This window comes from Petromyzon marinus, chromosome 29 (genome assembly GCF_048934315.1).
Source record: "Petromyzon marinus isolate PM22_M1 ecotype Great Lakes invasive population chromosome 29, UKy_Petmar_22M1.pri1.0, whole genome shotgun sequence".
Taxonomy (NCBI): domain Eukaryota; kingdom Metazoa; phylum Chordata; class Hyperoartia; order Petromyzontiformes; family Petromyzontidae; genus Petromyzon; species Petromyzon marinus.
In genome coordinates, this window is record NC_133695.1 from 1963141 (window position 1) to 1984164 (window position 21024).

The following is a 21024-nucleotide window of genomic DNA, read 5'->3' on the forward strand; positions in this document are numbered from 1 at the left end:
ATGCCTCAGACACAGCGTTTCAAAGCCCAGGATGTTCCTTGTGCACCGCGAGCGGCTGCTGAAGACGACGTGAATCTACGCAACCACCGCCGGCGAACGACGCGCGGTCAAACGGAAGCGAGAAGCGCGTCAGAGGACCTGCTTGGGAAAGATTATTTAATTAATATTTTTTACGAACGCACATATAGACACCGTCAGAGTCATTTTAACACGCCTTCCGCCGTAGTTGTGTTCCCCGTGAATAGTACTGTAATACGTTAATCACGCTTGGTGGCTTGCTGCTGCCGCGCAGCTTGAAAGAGCGGCGACGGGGCTGCTCCGGCCCTCGGCTCGAGGTCACGCTGCGTATTTGTCACACAATGGCACCGTATGGGGGTCAGACAGGACGGAGTGTGCAAGTGCCATTTGGAATGGGGCACTGCGATCTTGACTGTATTGCTCTGCGGCAGGGGTAAGGGCCTGCCAGATTGGGCCCCGTGACTATTACACGGCCCTTTGGCCAACGTGAGGACCGGCAAACGGATATTTTTTTATCTGGTTGGAGTGGTGGAACGGTGGGGTGAGCGCACTGCACAATCATCTGGCCGCCCGAGTTCGAGTCTCAGCCACGGCTAACGTCTGTGGCGGAGGGATATCTGAACAGGTCCAGGGCCGACCCTACCCCTTCACCAACCCCTGCTGTACCAGCGTGTTGAAGTATGGTCAAAAACCCTCATGGTTGACATGGCGTGGGGAGGCCTTCATCCCCAGCAGTGGATTGACGGCTCAAAATTACCGCTATGACATTCGGTGATTTTCAAAGCCTTTCCACAACAACTTGGCAAGGCTGCAACGAATGTCATTAATCATCCCGCTGCCACTGTCAAAGCAGCCCCATCTCAAATAGGTTCAAAGTAATTATCGCCGTCAATTTAACCGCAAGGCTTTTTGTTCTTTGTCTTAAAGAGTCTTATGGAAGCGATGCCTTTTCCTGCAATGTATTATCCCCAATCCAATGCTGATGCATTATGCTGCTGCCTGTCCACAAATATCCGGAAATTTCTGTAAATGGCACACAATGACGTGAAATGGCTCTAGCGGTGTTTATAAATGTCACATGGAACACCGTTGGAGCCGTTACATCTATATTATATATAAAACTAACTCTTGCACTGCCATCCATGGCTTTTCACAAACACAGGCTTAATTCTAGTGTTGGAACTTGTCGTGCTCTCTGCTACAGCTTATACCACCACAGCAGAGCAGTCTAAGCGTGTACATTATATGGTTTTTTTCTGTGTTAAGGTATAAAATGTAATAAAGTTTTTAATTAAAGTTGCAGTTTTCATTTTCAGTTTTTTTTTTTTGCGCGGGGGAAGGTCTCTACTCGCACAGGCTAAAGCCGGCTTCACTCCTGAGTGATCCAAATCGCGCGACGTTAAATCGTGGCCTGCGACCACTCTGTCGACACCTCAGCGAGTACTTGCACAGCGAGAATATTAAACGGCGTATTCAGGAGCGGGAAACAACCGATCGCAGTTGCAGTTCGCAATGTTGGTGAAATGCAACGCCGCAAATCGCCGAGCAGATGGACGCTCCGAGGCAGAGACACCGGTGTGCGCAACCGGTCGCAACTGTTCGCAGAGGCGTCCGCGTAAGCGATTCAGTTGCGTAGAACTGATCGCTCAAAGTGTGGACAACATGGCTTAAGCGCACGGTGTATAAATATATGTCAAGGTCACAAAGGAGTGGCGTTAGAGACTGCACGGTCTCGGAGAGCCTTGAGCTAATTTGCCGCAACGGAAGGAAGCTCGCCAACTTTAACTTTTTTTTCACGATCCCGATGCGGGTGAGGAATTCCTCCGACGCAGCCTCTGCTGTCGCCTGCCTCGAAACAGTCCGTCACACTAAAGAGACACCTAACAAGGTTATTGGTGACTCAAACTTGGGTGATGTTTTAAAAATGTATACTTTTGCATGGGGGTTATTATATTTTTTTTGTACCATTAATTTCGCCGAGACGCCAAGCCGAGGGTGCGAGAGCTCATTTGCGGCGCTATCTCAGGGGTGGTGGCGTGAGGTTGGATGGCGACGCCAATTAGCGGATCGTGGCGCAGCAACGTGGGACGCAGACCTAGAGGGCACACGATACCCGGGGACGTGTTTAACACGGGGATACGCGAGGGGGGCAGGCGCTGAAGGCGCCAACGACGTCGCCATAGCGCTGGCTACGGGCCGATTTGCCAATTTGTTGATATTGTGGGTGATATTGTTGGCGATATTGTGGGTCATATTTAGGCATCGGCTGGCAAGCGACATGCGATTTAAGACCGAGAACAGAGGATTTCTCCACAATTCTGGCTGTCGCCTAATGAAGCCTGTTCGTAATTACCGGTGAAATGTCGTACTCGAATCGTACCTGTTGTGGGTTTACTCTCTAACACACCGGTGTGCTGAACTGATTGGCACGTTTTGTTTACCTGACAAACTTTCCTGATTGGCTGTGTCGGGTGGTGGTGGGTTTAAGGACACATTCATATCTACACGATCTAACACAAAAAAACCCTTAATTATGGACAATATTGATCGCGAAAGCCTAAGCGTTAAACTGAGCTGAGATTCTTCACCACGACATACAAATTGCGAATAAGGAATGAATGACGCATCGGCTAAGAGAATGGTTAGTGCTTTTGTAATATTCGGTGGGGATTTTTTTCTCTCTCAATAACGATCATCAGCCCTGTGTTTCTCATGCACAGCCTTTTTTAAAAAGTTGATCATGGATGTAATGCCCGCTTGTTTGACGGCAGTGTGGGTTGCGCAGTCACAATAACGATACATTAATGTATTTATGGAATAGATTGGAATATTTTTGTGATAATAAAAGAAATTGGTTTGGGTGTCCAGTGGAAAGTATGAAGGCTAAAGACTGTCAAGACTTTTAACACGAATGCTTCAATGTCCATTGTCAGATCTTAAGCATAGTTATGAAAGTGTACGTAATACGATGAGAATGCTGTAACTTTAATATTTACTGCCGTATATTTTTCAACGCTCAACGTTCGGCAAAATCAAGAATCGTATAATATCCTCGTTATATACTCATGATCTGGTTTGCATGAAAATTGGAAAATATAACTGATTATTGATTAAATATTCACGAAACCCATATTTTTCAGCAGGAAGTCCCGTGCACATTTGACACATTTTAAAATGATTAAATGTCCTAAATGTAACTGATTAATGGTGTGGGTGTAAACTGAGCACTGTTCAACTAACTTCCGCCTCATTTTATGAAATTACCTTAATATCGTCAGTACTAGAACGTCGCGAATAAAAAATCACTTTTTTGGAAGATTTATTGCTTTGAAAAAGAAAATCTATAATAGCAATAAGCTTCTTATAATTCGACAAAAAAAATCTCTGCAATTGAATGATGCCAGGTCATGATCTTTCTGAATAGGACGGGGTCTAATACGTGACCTCTGTGTCCTTTGAAGGAAGAAACACCCCCATGTGCTCATTCATTAACCTCTGCTTTACCACAGTAACCTATTTGTCCGAACATCATTGGCATCTTTCTATTGTCGTCATTTTTGTTTTCATAAATCACGAATCCGACAGTGCAGCAGCCACATCATTTGTTCCATTTGATTTCCCAAAATTAGCGAAACGCATTTCTGAGAACAACAAAAAAAGCACATTTGTTAAATCACAATGGGATTATTGTATTTTGCTATCGCGATGCCACTTTAAGTGAACTTTTTGTTGTTGGTGTTAAACCACATTTCGTTGTGAATTTCACTACCGGTCGTGACCAAGGTGGACGGGCTGACAAAGGGCCCTCTTTGTCTTTGTTCTTATTTCACTGCTTCACGCTGGGCGCATTTGGGCGGCGATGCCGGGATTTTTTGTCCCGGCATCGCCGGAGCGGAATGCACCGGGAGACGGTCCGCATTAATGCCACGCGTGATATCGGCTCCGGGTCCCACTAAATAAGTACAGTGCGGGATCGAATAGCCACGGTCACAGCCACCCTCCCCCCCCCCCCCCCCAAACTTCTACGAGAGGCTCGATGAATGGGCAGCCTTGTCGCCAACATCTACAAAAAAATCCAGCTTGCCTTTCAGCTTCTCTCCCAACACTGGCCTGCTCCTTTTGATTGCTGCTGCTCCTCCTCCTCTCCCTGTAACTGACTCCAACTGCCTCGCTTTGCCCGAACCCAGCACACAAACAAATTGGGTAATAAAGGCAATTACAATATGAAAGAGAGGGAGGGAAAAAAAAAACACAAGCCGTATCTGCTCGTGGAACTCGCTATCGATTTAACTCAAAGCAGTTGTGGTTCATTTTAATTGCGGGCGTTTTGTGTTCCGCGGCTGTGTTTACAGAGCGGTTACTTGCGTTTCAGTCGAACAGGGCCGAATTAAGTTGACGCTTATGAAACTTGCCATGTCGGAATAATAATAATAATCACATTCCGAGCCAAACTGTACTTGCTTTGTATTAATTTACCCAAATGCAAAGTAGTACATAGATGGGACTTTTGAACTCGCGAAATGCAATAATGGCCCTTCGACGTGTTTTTCTGGTTGCACCACGTGTTGTTCGCCACGATGCCCGACGTTTCGCTCCACGCACCGGGTGGGAGCTTCATCGGCAGCTGAACTGAGAAAGCTCTCAGCAGTTCCAACGGAGCAGCGCAACTACAAAACGCGCCGGAGAGCTGCACACCACGACCACGCACACCACGACCACGTACACCACGACCCGCACACCACGACACCACGACACCACGACCACGACCATGTACACCACGACCACGTACACCACGACCCGTACACCACGACCACGTACACCACGACCCGTACACCACGACCACGTACACCACGACACCACGACCCGCACACCACAACCACGCACACCACGACACCACGACCATCACAACCCCGACCACGCACACCACGCACACCACGACCCGCACACCACGACCCGCACACCACGACCCGCACACCACGACACCACGACACCACGACCACGTACACCACGACCCGTACACCACGACACCACGACCCGCACACCACGACCCGTACACCACGACGCGGGAATATCACGCAGCGCACTTTCCCAGGAGGAAGCGCAACTTCAGCACCGCGTGGTGGAATACATCGCCACTTACCATTGGCGCGCGGGGTACTTGTAACAAGGGTTTGGCTGTCACCGTTTATTGACACCAACGTGACCCCATTAATATAGAAAGGCGCGCGCCGCTGTTACGTCGAGATTTCAGCTTGATAGCCTGGTCAATATTGGCATTTCAAAGCATGGTGATGTTGGCAGACCTTCAAAAAAATCTTGTGTTCACACAAGCAACCTCTTTTTTGGGTAAATGTTTCAAAACAGTTTTGACGTACATCCACAAAATATTTTTTTCTGGTGTTGGGCGCTTATTGTCGAGGGGTTTTTTTTTTCCAGCAAGGAAAAAAAGACTCACTGCTTCCAGGAGTCACTCGTTGCAGTTTCTATTTTAGCTTGAGTAGAAGCATGTGGCCACGAGATAAACGATCGAGCTCTCTCCTTCCTCGTTCTTAAATTGTCTGACCCCATAATCACATTTTATAACACACCATCTTCACTCCCTGACTGCGAAACAAACCAAAACAAGATGAAAGAATAAATCTCCGAACAAGCAAGTTAAGACAATGCGTTGACCCACCGCACACACACAAAACAAGTATAAGCCCACACATAGCTCCAATGATAGCCCTAAACCAGTGGTGGAAACTCCATATTCCCAAGGCATGAGTCCAGTCTCTCCATGGGAGCGATTGTATATCCCCAAGGGGATAATGTACACAGACAAATCTGAATAAACTCAGAAGCCATCCGATTGCGAATTGTCTGATAATTACAGGGACTTTCGGGGTGTAATTAAGGTATAAAAATAGTAAAGATACCCATCACAGGCAGCTCAACAAGTAGCTGGCTCAGATATCTCGCTATAGCCCGAGGGGTTCTCTCCGAGTCATCACCAACTAGGCTGGATAGCAACTAATCCCATCTTAGTAAAAACTAAATTTCTCAGCTGTAAGTGGTGATGCTTATCTATTTTGTCAGGATGGCTCTGGAGGGGTCGCACTCAACTTGGTTTGCTGAAGAAACTCCCAGCACGTGGAGCGAAACGTCGGACCGTCGTGCTGAGCAACGCTCGGTACAACCTGAACGAGCATTGGAGAATCCGCACGCGTCCTACGCAGGAGCAATAATTGCACGGTGAATCTTTCTGCCCTATCTGAGTCTGCTCCGTCATATTTTCTTGGGTCGCTCAGAAAACACCTCGCTGTGTTTCCAGGCCTTTTAAAGGAGGGTGCTGATTTGGGATGTTTGGCCAATCGCTTTGAAGCGTTGTTTGTGCATCCGGGAGGAAACTATCATGTCCGGAGATGTGTTAAACAAACTACAGAATAACGGCGCAGGTTCAAGTCAGCTAGCTCAGTAACCTACTTGATGCGCTGCCCGTGAAGCAAGCGTAACAAGAAATTCGATCCGCATTCGCCAGTGTGCTCGCTGTTAAGTTAAATAGCTTTTACCATAATCGATGTGGTGATCATGTACAACGCTTTCGGTGAATTATGGGAATGCTTAAATTGAAATGGCATGGCCGAAAATAGTACAGTACCCCTTTTTTTTAAACAACCACTTTAACAACAATGTCTGAAACGCCAGCCCACCGAATATCGTTGTCACGAGGCAATTTTCGTGACAAATATGGTCAGTTCTTTATCCAATTTGTGCTTGCGAATTTATCTGTGCTTGTGTTTAGTGTTGTTGTCCTTTAGCACGGTGCGAAAGAAGTTCAGCGTGCATACATTACAGTAGAGTACGTTACTGTATTTACAAACAAAACAACAGGAAAAAATAATAACTCAACATCGCCCCACGTTCAGCTCTTCAACTTCATGCTGTTCGAAATGTTTTTATTTTCTCTCCTCCTTTAAATCAAACAAAAGCCAGGATACAAATTCCTATCCATTCCCGCACCTCCTTTGTGCACAACCCTAAGCGGCAATGCATCATCAATTGGTAGCGGGGTCCTTTGTAAATGAATTCGGAACGGGCGAATAAAAATCGATTTGAGGAGAGCCGGGGCAGTCGTCTATCGCTGCCTCTGTTCTGCCACTTTGTCTCGCGGCCCTGCCTCGCTCCGCACATGTCAAGGGGCGTCATTCCTGCATGCGCTATCCCTGCCGCTCCGGCAACTGCATGTGGGCCCAGCTGGGCGTGAATGGGGGGGGGGGGGGTGAATGCTTCTGCTGCTGCCGTTGCCTTAAACTAGACGATAAACTAAAACTATATATTATTTTAACCAGGTAAGGCCCACGTAAACTATGTAGATCTTTTTTTTTTCAGAAGCGACCTGGCCATCATAAATGATGGCCCAACGAACTGGCTTATCACGTGGACATTTATAGCAGCCAAATACACCGCACGCGTGATGTTGATTCTAAATGTGGAGGGAAAAAAACCGGAGGACCCGGATAAAAATCCACTTGACCACGAGGAGAGAGAGAGAGAGACACGCGAACTCCAAATATACAGCAGGCGTCAAGGTCGAAACCCACGACCTCCTGTGCACCAGGCGAGGATGTTAACATCTTGTCACCGCTCCACCTTAATGGGAGCAGCGTGCTCACAAGCCTGGAGGAATTCATGGCCATGGCAGCGTGGGTTGCTTTATTTGTGTAGTAGTCTGATGGCATTGATGTTGATGATGGTGGTGATATATATATACATCTCTGGCCAGGTGGGAATGTGGTTATAGAGTGGTGGAAACTCACCATCAGATGATCATCTCTCCATCATTATCATCAGCAGCCATGATCTATCCACTGGTTGATGATAGTTTCCCAAATCCGTTACCATCCTCCACAAACACTCGATGGAAATTCTCCATTCAGCCCCTGCACACGAGCTGATCGCATCCACTCTATGATGGACATTCTCCTCGGGTGGCTTTCCCTGCTGTGGCTGCCACTCCAACGTTGGTCTTCACCACGAGCCATCATCCCTTCCAGCCGCCATGTGTTATCTTTTTTTTCCTCTACAGTAGAGCAGTGATGAAGTTGCCGCAAGTGCAGGTGTCGGGTGGAAACGTTGCATCGCGGGGCCACGAGGTACGATAACGGCTTGGGGGAGACCTTCGTCCAGCAGTCGATGGACCACGGCTGACGATGATGCATTGAAACTCTCTTTTCTTACGTACAGGTATAAAGTACACCATAATATTACGTGGAATGAATGAGCATGAGGATCAGCACAGCACTAAAGGCGGCACACAAAAGCACACCAAGAGGCACAGATCCCTTTGAGCTCAATTATTTTTCTCGGTTCTATTAAATGTGCCCTACATTGTAATTAAAGCCCAGAATAATACATTAGTACAGGGCACTGTGCACCCTATAGGGTACACACAGCACTCTGGTGCTACCCTTTAGGATGGTTTGAAAGTGCAGTGCACATGCAGTACCATAACTCTCTAGTTATCGTATGAAGGGTGATCCATTTATAAATACCACAGCGATTTATAATGACCTTCTTGCTGTTTGAAATCCAGAGATTCACTGGTTGCAATCCAGAGGGCACCGGTGTGATGTTCCTGCAGGGCAGTCGCAGCAATGGGAAAGTGTCTCTGAATCATCCTCTGTATGTACGTTGAACTTCTTTCGCACCATACGTAGCCAACCGTGCGAATGCTCTAGTACACCTAAGAGTATAAATGGGTATACCACAATTAGTGGATCGTCAGGTCACGTGCGGTGGGGTAAAATGTTGGTATCCCCACCGCTTACAACAGGTATTGGTAGCGTGGATGTGTGGGTGGAAAATATCTTCTGCTAGAGGGCCTCTCAAGAGCTCTGTGCAGTGGCGGCCCTTCTGCCAGCAGTGACATGAGAAGGCAATTGCAGGGCTGCACCTTTTCCTTTAGTTTATTCGCAAAAGGTGATTGAATATTGTTAATGGATGGCATGGATGGGAGATTCTGGGATCTCTGGCATCACGCAACGAAGACAAAGATTTCCCCGTATAGCGTTGACAGACTGCTGGGGCAAGTTCTGTTAGCAAGTAACACCTATGAAGGCCGGAACGGTACACGAAAGGGTGGGTGGCCAGCACCACGCCGACTGCCTTTGCCTCCTCAGTGGCGATGTTTACACACCACACCAGGTACTCATTTGAGGCTCAGTCAACCTAGGGGAGGCCCAGGACCAGTTCAGATATTCGTCACTGGTGTTGGCCGTGAGCGGGAATTGAACTCGGGTCGCTGGGTTCGTCGCGCAGCGCGCTAACCGCCACACTACCGCTCCCCACTCACGCAAACAAATAAAGACAACGATCCCCCGTATAGCCTTAGAAGACTGTTGGGGCAAGTGCTGTTAGCTTAGCGAGCACCTATGAAGGCCGGACACGGCACACGAGGGGGTGGGAGGTCAGTACCACGCCCGGACACGCACACAGACTCACGCACAAAGACTCACATACGCATACAGACTCACACGCACATTCACACACATCTATTTCGGGAGAAATGTGACCACTGTACAGAAGAAGAATTTACAAAGTGTATCGCAAATTATGACACAGGTTCGATTGATAATGTGGATAAAACAACATCAAAACATCATTAGACCTCCTTTGCCAGTACCAAAATATACTAATAGGGTTTTTCCCCTTTTTTCTGGCAACAAAACTGAAACCTTTTTAAAGGATTCATGTCTGCATTAACCACAATACCTGCAGTCAAAATGCAAACAAAAAACATACTATGATAATATATGCATTGTCCTTGAAACTGATTGGTCCACACCAAGGGACGGCTTTCTTTTGAGCCTCGACCCAATTGGTGCTCGACCAGAGTACGCCAAAAGGTGTACAGTGTACGGTGTGGACCAATCAGTTTCAAGGACAATGCATATATTATCATAGTATTTTTTTTGTTTGCAGGTATTGTGGTTAATGCAGACATGAATCCTTGTAAAAAGGTTCAGTTTTGTTGCCAGAAAAAAGGGGGAAAACCCTATTACTATAACATCAAAACATTTACGAACTGGGTAGAATGTGCCACGTGCACATGATGTCATGCCCTTGAAACTGATTGGTCCACACCGTATGCTGTACGCCTTTTGGCGTACTCTGGTCGAGCACCAATTGGGTCGAGGCTCAAAAGAAAGCCGTCCCTTGGTGTGGACCAATCAGTTTCAAGGACAATGCATATATTATCATAGTATGTTTTTTGTTTGCATTTTGACTGCAGGTATTGTGGTTAATGCAGACATGAATCCTTGTAAAAAGGTTTCAGTTTTGGTGCCAGAAAAAAGGGTAAAAACCCTATTACTGTAACATCAAAACATTTACGAACTGGGTAGGATGTGCCACGTGCACATGATGTCATGCCTAACAGCTCTCGACCACAATCTAAATACATCTATAATCTGTGTTCTATTAGTGTAATATCTATAAAATAATGACTTTACCGTGATGTATGTGGTTGGTGCATAGGATGCTGGTTACAAGGAATCGATTAAATTACATCGTTAGGCTCACTATAAATGCATCGAATCGTGCGCGAGAACAGGTTATGTACGATTTATGAAAATAAATCCTGACTATCATCAGCCGTGAGCAAATCCACTGGTGGATGAAGACCTCCCCAAGTCGTCCCCGCCTCTATGCAAATTACAATCACATCAATTACACACGTGATAGTAAATACATGATGCTTGTGGGCTAATTGAGTGAACAAGACTATAACAATACAGTACAAACCAAAAAGAAACCGACAATTCTGCGATCAAGAAGGAAATAACGATATGAAAGAATCCCTAAGATGACTGTCAGTTATGGTGTGAGCAAATTGCCCGAGAAGCATGCAGACAAGTCGGAGGCATGAGTTGAGTTCAAGGGTAGGCGACCTGCGGCTCCGGAATAGCATCTTTCAAGGACTGCTTCATGACGTTATTTATTAGGGACCACCATAACGCAGCGCGTAACGTTTCAACAAATGGCCCTCCTTCATAGCCCCAAACATAGCCTATGTTTTTTTATTTCCTATGTTGCGGTATTTCCTTTGAGAGCAGTGTGATTGACGAATGTGTAAAGTGTATTTGTTATCTGTGCTTAACACACCGCTGCCAACGCAGCATCACGGAGAATGGTAATGACACAAGATATGGCCAGCCAGCGCGGGCGTGTGGTGTGCCTGCAAATAAACTAAAACTAAACTAATTTTTATTTTATTTCACCAGGTAAGAAACCACTGAGCTATGTAGCTCTTTTCCAGTCGCGACCTGGCCACAAATGATAGCTCAACGAAGCGGTTTATCACGTGGAAATGTATAGCAGCCTGATACACTAAACGCGTGATGTTGATTCTAAATGTGGAGGAAAAAACCGGAGGACCCGGAGAAAATCCACACGATAACGGGGAGAGGGAAACACGCAAACTCCACATATACTGGCGTCAGCGTCGGGATCGAACCCACGAGCCTCCTGCATACCAGGCGAGGTGGTGAACATCTACCCAACGTGGCTCTTCCTCACAGCCCCGCTCTGCCAGGGATTACGGTGCAGAGCGGGATGCTCAGCGCCATGGAATTATCTAATCTGCCCGGGCATAAAAGCCTTGCTTGGGTTGGGTTGGGGGTGACGCGCATACTCACACACACACACCCAACAAAGGCAAAGATCCCACGTCGAGCCTAAACAGATTGTTAGGGCAAGTGCTGTTCGGGATCACCGATGTTAGTGCCAGTGCGGCGCACGCGAGGGGCGCGCTTAGCATCGTGCCCAGCCGCCGGTCGCCCGCTCGTCGCTCGTGGGGTCACACTGTGGCTTTGCACCAATGTGGCACGTACTCATTTAAGGGCTGAGTCGATCTAATGGAGGGTGGAGTCCCAAGTCCCCTTCAGTATGTTCACAAGCGCGCTTCAGATATTGCCAGACGTGAGCGGCAATCCAACTCTGTGTGAGCTGCGTACGCTCTGCGGAGCACAGTGCGCTAACCACTGCGCCACCGCTCCCCGCGTACACACCCATCCCACCCACCCACCCATTCACCGCGCCATAACCTCACCCCTGGGAGCGGCTAAACACATCACCCAGTCTTTAGCAAAGAGAAAGCAGATGTCTGTTAAGGAAACTGCTGCGCAATTTTACGGGATTACGCTTAAGAGAGAGAGAGGGAGAGTGAAACAATGGGAATTAAACACTGCGGCCCGCGACACGCGGCCAATCTCTACGCGGCACATAAAGCGTAACGATCGAGAAGCCAGCCGCATGTTGGCCTAATTTGTTTTCATGAAATGCGTTGGACGATGCGATGGAAATCGTCGCACCGTGAGACTTTGACGCTCGTTCTGCGCGCGCGTGGAGGATTTGTAGCAATAGGAGCCTTGGGCGGATATTCTTGTAATTGTTGAGATTCCTTTGATTGAGTTCAGCAGAATGATAACGCAAAAAAACACGGCCACACCCCCGACTCTAATTGTTTAAAGGTTCCGCGTGAAATTCTTCAAATGTTTATCCACTCACTTGGTAACGTTTAAGGAGGGGAAGCAAACACAATGTCGTGAAAGGAGCACTATGTAGTACAATACACGACGCGCTCGACACTGCGTAAAGGCGCATCCCCGCAATTGCTTGCTCATGTCACTGCTGACGGAAAAGCCTTCCGTGGTGGGAGCTGCAGAGGAGCTCTCGACATTGTACTTTTACCTACTCTTCTTCCACGCCAGTCAGACACAATACCACCCCAATGATATATTCATTCGCACGTTGTAAGTTTTGATTATTCCCCCCGCCCCCCGCCTCCATTAAAAACAATAATGAGATAAAAAGAGGAGATATAAAAACAGTTTATCGAAATATAAGCTGCGATATTCCTGCTATGACTTTACAATTCGGAACGGGGAATGATGGCAATGACGATAAATTGATAGCGAAGAGTGGTGATGAATGATTATGATAATGCACGTGACAGCGTAATTAAATTGTAACTACTGCACGCGGTAGCCCCACCCACCAGGCCCCTGCTATAACATCGCATTCCCTTCGCTTGTCCTTCACATGAATCGATGCTTATAAAGCGAAAGGATTATGCCCCCACATGCTTTGCAAATATATAAGCTATGTCCGGTCGCACATAACATACAGACTAAGCCTCGATACGCCTCCTTCCTTAATTCATTACTGTCCGGGGGTCCCCTAAAGTTCTTTCGTCATGCCAACCTCGGCTCCCGATTTCTCTACCAACCGTACCCCCCCCCCCCATAAAGCCGCCTTCATTTCACATCAAAGAGCCACTTTCTGTCTCCCCTCCTGCCTGCTTCGCCCCCACCACCACCCATCCCACCACCCCTTCCCCGAGCGACCGACCAATGCACCCCTTTCTCAGCTCCCTCTACCCAAGCCCCGCAGTCTTAGAGGGCATTCTCTCTCCCTCTCGTCTCTGGTCTCTGGAGCTCATGGAAAGGAAGTCGCTCTCTCATGCATGGACGCACACACACTGCAAAGGAATGCTCAATCCTTCCATAGGTCTATGACGAAGGATCTCGATTTACGAACGCGTGGTCAGATACATATATAGGTAAAGGTGCGTCCCTGCAATGTCTGCTCACGCCACTGCTGGCGAAAGGACCTCCACACCGGAGGGAGCTCTAGAGAACCTCTCTTAGAAGGAATATTCTTGGTTCTTTCGGTAAAGTCACGTAGAAGGGAAATACCGAAAGAACCAAGAATATGAATCCCTGCAGTCACGAAAGCTTTAAAACGAAATTTAGAAGGAATAGTTGGCCTACTCTTCCACACTAGCCGGACATCTTGGAGGAGGTCTGAGTATCCACACTTTACCCCATCACACGCGACCTGTCGAACAACGCAATGTCTTGTATCATGGTATGATGCTGAGTCGATAGAGGTGGAGGGGGGATTTTGAAACTTGGCGTGCTGGGAGATCTACAATTCCGGTTGGATATTTGAACTGGGCCTAAAGAGCAGCCCAAAATAAATCCCGTGACTGACGTGGCGAGGGGTCGTCCTTCATCCAGCACTGCATTTACAAATATATATCTAAATATACATGTGAATATTCATCAGTGGACTTGGACACTGAACAATCTGTGAAAAGAGTGCCATAGCTCATCGGATTTCTCCAGGATAAATAATGATTTTGATTCTGACTTCCAGAGAGCTGAAAATTAAAATGTATAAATAAATGAAAACCGTACAACGCATACTTAGTACTGACACCTTCAGCGCTTGCCTGGATTAACCATCAGTTTGTTGCGCATCTACATGCATGTTGACACAGCACGAAAGTGTGAATGGCAACTTGAAAAAAGAAAAAAATGTTTCTTAATAAACCACTCGCATTGGGAAGTGTTTATTTCATTAACCTGAAGTATTATATGCCGGCTAATTAATGTCAGAGATGCATGCCTCAGAGCTTGGTTGAGAGCGAGGTCCTCCTTTGAGTTAACACTTGCGTGTGTGTATATGTAGTCGTATGTGTAGTCGTGTGTGTGTGTAGTCGTGTGTGTAGTCGTGTGTGTGGGGAGCGGTAGTGTAGCGGTTAGCCCACTGCCCTACGAACCCGGCGACCCGATTTCGATCCCCGCTCACAGCTAACACCAGTGACGATTATCTAGGTCCACTCAGCCTCAAATGAGTACCTGGTGCGGTGTGTAAACATTGCCACTAGGGAGACAAAGGCGGTCGGGCGTGGTGCTGGCCACCCACCCCTTCGTGTGCCGTGCCGGCCTTCATAGGTGCTCGCTAACAGCACTTGCCCTAACGGTCTGTTGAGGCTACACGGAGGATCTTTGTCTTTGCACGCGTGTGTCGAATCGAATCCGGGCTGTACACGGGTATTAGAGGCAGGGGCAGACAAAAGGGAAAGTGACTGGTCGGGTGGGCCCATTGAGTGTAGATGATTTGTCCCAGCGCACACGTACAGTAGTAGTAGGGGGCTTGCTTGTCTTTCGGTCGCTTGCTTTTGCCGTGTGGTCGATGGGTTTGTTGTGTGCGAGTGTAAAAAAAAATACTGCGGGATTTATTTGTGTGGAAAAGCACATTTTGAAAGGGGACATTATGTATTGTATCATTACCATTGTGTATTGTATTATCATGTTTTGTATTGTGTCGTATTGGATTGTATCATTACCCACAACAACGCTGAACGGTGTTTTCTTCCGTGTTATAATATACTCTTTGCACAGAACTAGCACCAACATTTCGTAGAGAATGGGTCCTTGTTTTTAAACAGTATTGATTCAAGCGAGCTTGACCCTGCTAATGCGACACTGGAAGGCGAAACCAGTCGAGAGTTTGCTTGCATTGAACCAATGATGTTGATGAGATTCACTCTCAGAAGGCAGTGTGCCCGACGGGATGTCTACACATTACTCATCGTCCTTATCTGCAAGAGACAAATAAGGGGAAGAGGTATTATTCATTTCTCCCCGATGCAACACGCGGAAAATTTATCTCAATCTCTCAAACTCGGCGGCAAGCAGCTCTTCTGTACTGTGCCACGTTTTTGACATCTTTCAGGGAAAATTGAAATTCCAGTAAAGTGGCTCTTTAGGTCCACGATGTTCACGATTAGAAGTTCATACGCGGAGTCGTGCTCGTGCGCTTCAGAATTTGAAGTTTAACCTGCAGTTGTTTTGATTGAATGCTCAATTATATCTACAAAAATCTGAGTTGTGCCTCTGCTACCAGAGGAACGTGTGCTGTATGCATACAGGCGAGTAGGCGTGCGTAAGGACATTATCGAAATACTTTATCGTGAACTTTGAGACGTGGCCAGCGTTTCCCGCAACATCAGGACTGTCTGGAGGCTTTAACATTGCATCGATATGAGTCATGCGCATAGGGGATGGAATGAATCCCCACCCCCAACACCCACACACCACACTCCCCTCAGAAGATATCAAGGTCATCCATGATTACAAATCGATGAAAAAATCGATACTTGCTGTTAAGATTGTCGTGCATGTAACGGTCATTGTAACGGTGCATATCGATGTCTAAATAAAACCATTGTATGTCACATATACAAATAGAAAAGACACAGACTCTTACACACGTGATTCTATGACTGCATTACCCTGAGTATACGAATCGATGTTGATCGATGGATTGATGCATTGCGGATGACTCACGTACCGAATGCGTCCCAATAAATAATCGGACAATGTGGCTCTTTTAAAATACAAACAGGCCCAGATCCAGCTTCTCTGGCATGGCGAGAGCAGTAGAGCTGTTATGTGAGGGGGCACCATGCCAAGGACGTGGACCGCTTAAGAGACTGAACTTGGGTGGGCCAAAGGTGACATTTTGGTGGCTTAGGGTCGCCCTCAGAAGCCCCCTAGCAAGGCTCTGCTCACAACGGTGCTCAGGCGGTGACAATATTTGTTCATCGTTGCACGTGACCTGGTCAACGACATGACCGCGTGCTCAATCGCTCTACGTGCCAACGTCCTTTCTCAAAGACGTCGGCGATCATGACCTGATGCTTCTCAAGACCTTCCCATTAGATACTAACAGTTTCATCCATTTGCTCAAATTTCCTTATGCAACTTCATTTGCTGTGTTCGCAGATTCTTGTACCTCTGATTTTCCCAGCCAAAAAAAACATCACATACAGTCTCTCGTCTTCTCATTGCATGTCCAAACAAATCTAACTTTCGTGCACAATAATTCAATTTTAACGTCTAGACACCGTCATATAGAAATCCCCGCTAGATTTGATTAAGCTGCTTGAGCTCACATCTGGATACTCCATGAGGTCAGGCTGGAGAATGAAACCACGATTGCTTGTTAGCGCTGAGTTTGTGCCCCCTTAAATTAGCTGCCTTGGCCTCAAGTGGGGCATCTCATGTCACCGTTATTTTTGAGAACCCTTGCATACATTGCAAACAGGGAATTATATCTTGCAGACAAAATGCACATTAAAATTTCCCCACACTGTGCCATATTTCATCACCAAGATGTAATTACGTCACGATTTTGTTTCTGTGCATATGTGTTGTCTTATAACTGGAAATAAAGTTTATGAAATTGTGCATGGGTCCTTGCTCACACACAACCAAATTTGATCATTACATTGTTTATTTTCGCCCCGTTTGCTCCCAATTAAATTCAAATTGTGCTATTGGCATCATATCATGAGATTAATACATTTATATTTGGAACTCCCCACAGCTAGCACCACACCATCTTGTTAGAAAATGGCCTTGCAAGATAACATTTCAGAGCTCATTTTCAAATCAATTTAACCTTCTAATCTTTACCAAGGGTACACATTTCATATGCCCTGAAAATAGGCATTTTTTGTATAATACCAAAAATGTTACCTGTCAGAGCTGGAATGTGCCAAATAGCTGATTTAAAGTTATAAATTGTAGTGCTGTGAAGAAGGGCCATTACCCGACAAGTCACCTGTTATCTGTTTCCTTTTAATACCACAGTGTTGTTGGTAAACGTGTTGAGTTTTGTTTCATTATGTCTGCTTGTGCACCACTGCTAGCGTCGCAGAAGCATCACCAAATATAGATTTTATTTGATGTTATATTCACAGAGTAATTGGTGACCAAACTGTGACCAGAAACTTACAAAAACTCGACGACTCCTGTTAGATCATTGGCGGTCGCCTGGATTTGAACCCAAGATCTCAGCGCTTTCGCCACAACGCTGGACGTGCTCGAAGCCGCCTGTGCTCCCTGCACAATGAAATGGGTTATTTTTTCGCCAAGTTTTCTGTACAACCTGCGATAACCATCCGCGGTGTATTTTATAACAAGGTTAGCCGAGCACGTGTATTTTACACAGTATGCAAATACCATTATGGGTATGGTCTGTGCCGTCACCGATGAAAACTCTTTTAGGATACGAGTCTAATTTCATTCCCACAAATGCAATTTTGAATTTATGATAAAGCGATTACATCCCTTGCTAAGGTGCCCGGGGTGGAATAATAAATATATATATATAAATCAGCGAATTAGGAATTAGGGAGAGAAAAAATTCAATTATCTGTTGCTGCGGTAACGGTTATATATGTAAGCTAGATCTCGAGCCAATTACATTGTATCTTCGGGAGCCACGGTCCAAAGCATAATTCCATACTAATTTGCGGAAGCGGCAAAAACAGATTCTGCTCTCCTCGGTGCAACGGGGTGGCCGTAATGGACCCAGAAAAGAGATCTTCCCTATCGCCCCCCGCGCCCCTCTCATACTCGCGCTTGCTAAGTGCCCACCGTGCGCGCACGGCGAACCAAACCAGGGCCTCGCCCAGAAGCCCTCATGCTGCTGAGTCTCTCGTCCCTTCCCTCGCTCCCTCCACTCGCTCGCCTCGTTCATTAAACGCGCGCAGACAGCGCTCGCTGACATTTCTGATTATAAGCAGGCTCGAAGGAGCGTTTATAACATTTGAAAGTCAATGCAGTTAATCCGGTTGCGTCGCATTGTGAGGAAGCTGGTTACGTGGTCCTGTACGGTTTTCCGTGGTTCACATTTTATGCCAGCAAAAGACATTCGTGCGAACACGAGTATATATTTGTTTCACCATTACAAAAGCCCTATCTTTCGAGAGCACGTCACGTATACACCACACTTTTCAGATCGATGTTGTGTCAGTTATATGCAGTTCTAGAGTAATAATTTAGATGAAATAACAATGGCTGGGATAATAATACTTTAAGTTAATAACCCTTGGATTATTCTACCATATAGTGAATTACCACAACACCAAACTTATCACAGTTTGATATCGAAACTCATTATGTGCTTTTGCAAAGTTTTTTGGAAAACACACAAATAAATAGTTTGACAAGAAAAGTCTGTTAGCATAAAAACATATATATACGTTTCAATCCATAAACAAATGGGACTTCTGGAATCATGTAACGGGTACATTCTGGACTGATTTTATTACGCTTTATTTACGAGATTTTATTTTGGCATAGTGAGAAAATCCATTGGGCAATAAAATGCAAATTTACAATGAGGACCTGGTTGCATCACATAAGCTTGGCTACAGCAAAAAAAACACTAACAAAAGAATCCAAAAACAACTGTGTACAAGGTCAAAGTACCGACTTTCAAGGTCGTGCATCAAAATATGTACAACGAGCACAAAAAATACAAGCACACATCACATACACATCATCACATGGACTGGTTTCGATCTTCTGGGTCTCATCAGCAAAATCAGGTCAATTAAGCTACGGATACAGAGTATGTAAGAATGTGTATCCAGTCGCATGCATATAGGGGTGCTACAAAGAAGCGGGATGTACCATGGAAATAAGAATATCTCACAATACTGTAAGAGGGGAGAAGTGCAAGTAAATGCATTTTCTTGAGTGGTGTAAGGGCGCCACCGTGGCCAGATGTTAACTACCTTGCCTGGTATACAGGAGGTCGTGGGTTCAATCCCGATCCTGACGTCTGTATATTTGGAGTTTCCCATGTTCTCTCTCCTCGTGGTCACGTGTATTTTTCTCCGGGTCCTCCAGTGTTTCCCTCCACATTTAGAAACATGAGCATGGAGTATTTGGCTGCAATAGATTTCGACGTGATAAGCCACTTCGTTTAGCTATCATTTGCTGCCAGGTTGCTTCTGGAAAAGAGCTACTGTACATAGCTCAGTGGGCTTCACTTGGTAAAATAAAAAAAAGAGTTTATAGTTTGATTTTATAGTATTGTTATGCAACTGACAAAACCCAAGATTTGTTGTTTTTCAGGAATACTTGCAGATTCCCCACGACAGCTGTTACCTCGAAAAGAGGACGATTCTGGGAAAGCCAGCACAGTTGGCAACTCGACATTCATGCAGTGCCTTACAGTGATCCACAACTCTGCCAGGATGCACTATAAATCTGCCATTATTGCTCCTTTAAATGAATAACTAGATTTTTCTATTAAACATGATCCAAAATTCTGACCATGAAGCTGCCTGACTTGCTGTTGACACGGGGAGTGGAGGGAGTTGGCTGGGTGGTCTGTCGGGCAAGTTGCACTGCGTCGGATCAAGAGCTTAGGCCTCAGGGAGTGTCCCCCATCTGGAGACCTCTCAGGTTTGATGGCCTTAGTCCAGGCCTTGATAACTCAAGTTGGTGTCACCACGAGGGTCTGGAGCCAGAGATAGAGACAGCTGTCAGCCGGTCTCCCAGAGGGCAGACCACAGTGCCAGTTAAAGACGTTTATTGATCAGACATTGACTAGTTATTTACAAATGATATTCTCCCTCATTTTTCTGGCCCCAATTTCCCCGTCCATCTCCATTGTAATTGTCGCTCCTTCTGTTTCTCCCTCGGTTACACGAGACTCAGAAATGTCGTTGCATCAATCATTATGCACTGCGGTGGGATTAACACGACTGAGGCAACTTCCACATGGTGTTTTGCGTTAATGCCCAATCTGGCCAACCCATTATATTGGTGGGGTTTTTATTTATTTAACTTAATTATTAATCTGAATATGTACACAGCGTTTATGTTATACGGTTGCCCGATACAGCTACTTGAGACTTTTGCATGATGTTTATGTAAACCTGGTAAACATGCAACATTGGGCAATGTTGGCATGTGGCTGGGCTAACGTTAGTCTAACGTTGGTCTAACGTTGGTCTAACGTTGGCCCAAAGCACCATATTTACTGGGTATACATAATTAATCACAGTACTACAATATTAGACATACGTGATATTCTCAGTTGGGGTACACAATCTGTGGCTGAGAACTTTGACGATCGAGAAGAAGCTCTTGTATTCTCTCACTGCAACTTGCTCCAGGTAAAGCACACAACTATCTCAATGAAGAAATGCATCTGGAGACTATAGAGTTTCAGATTGTTAAATAAACACTACATTCAAGTATCCCCCTGCACCTATGTGAACCTCTATTAATCAATGAATATTCCGCTAAAATGAACTTGTCAAATCAGCCCCACCGTCATGAATATAAATATATACTGTAAATCCAC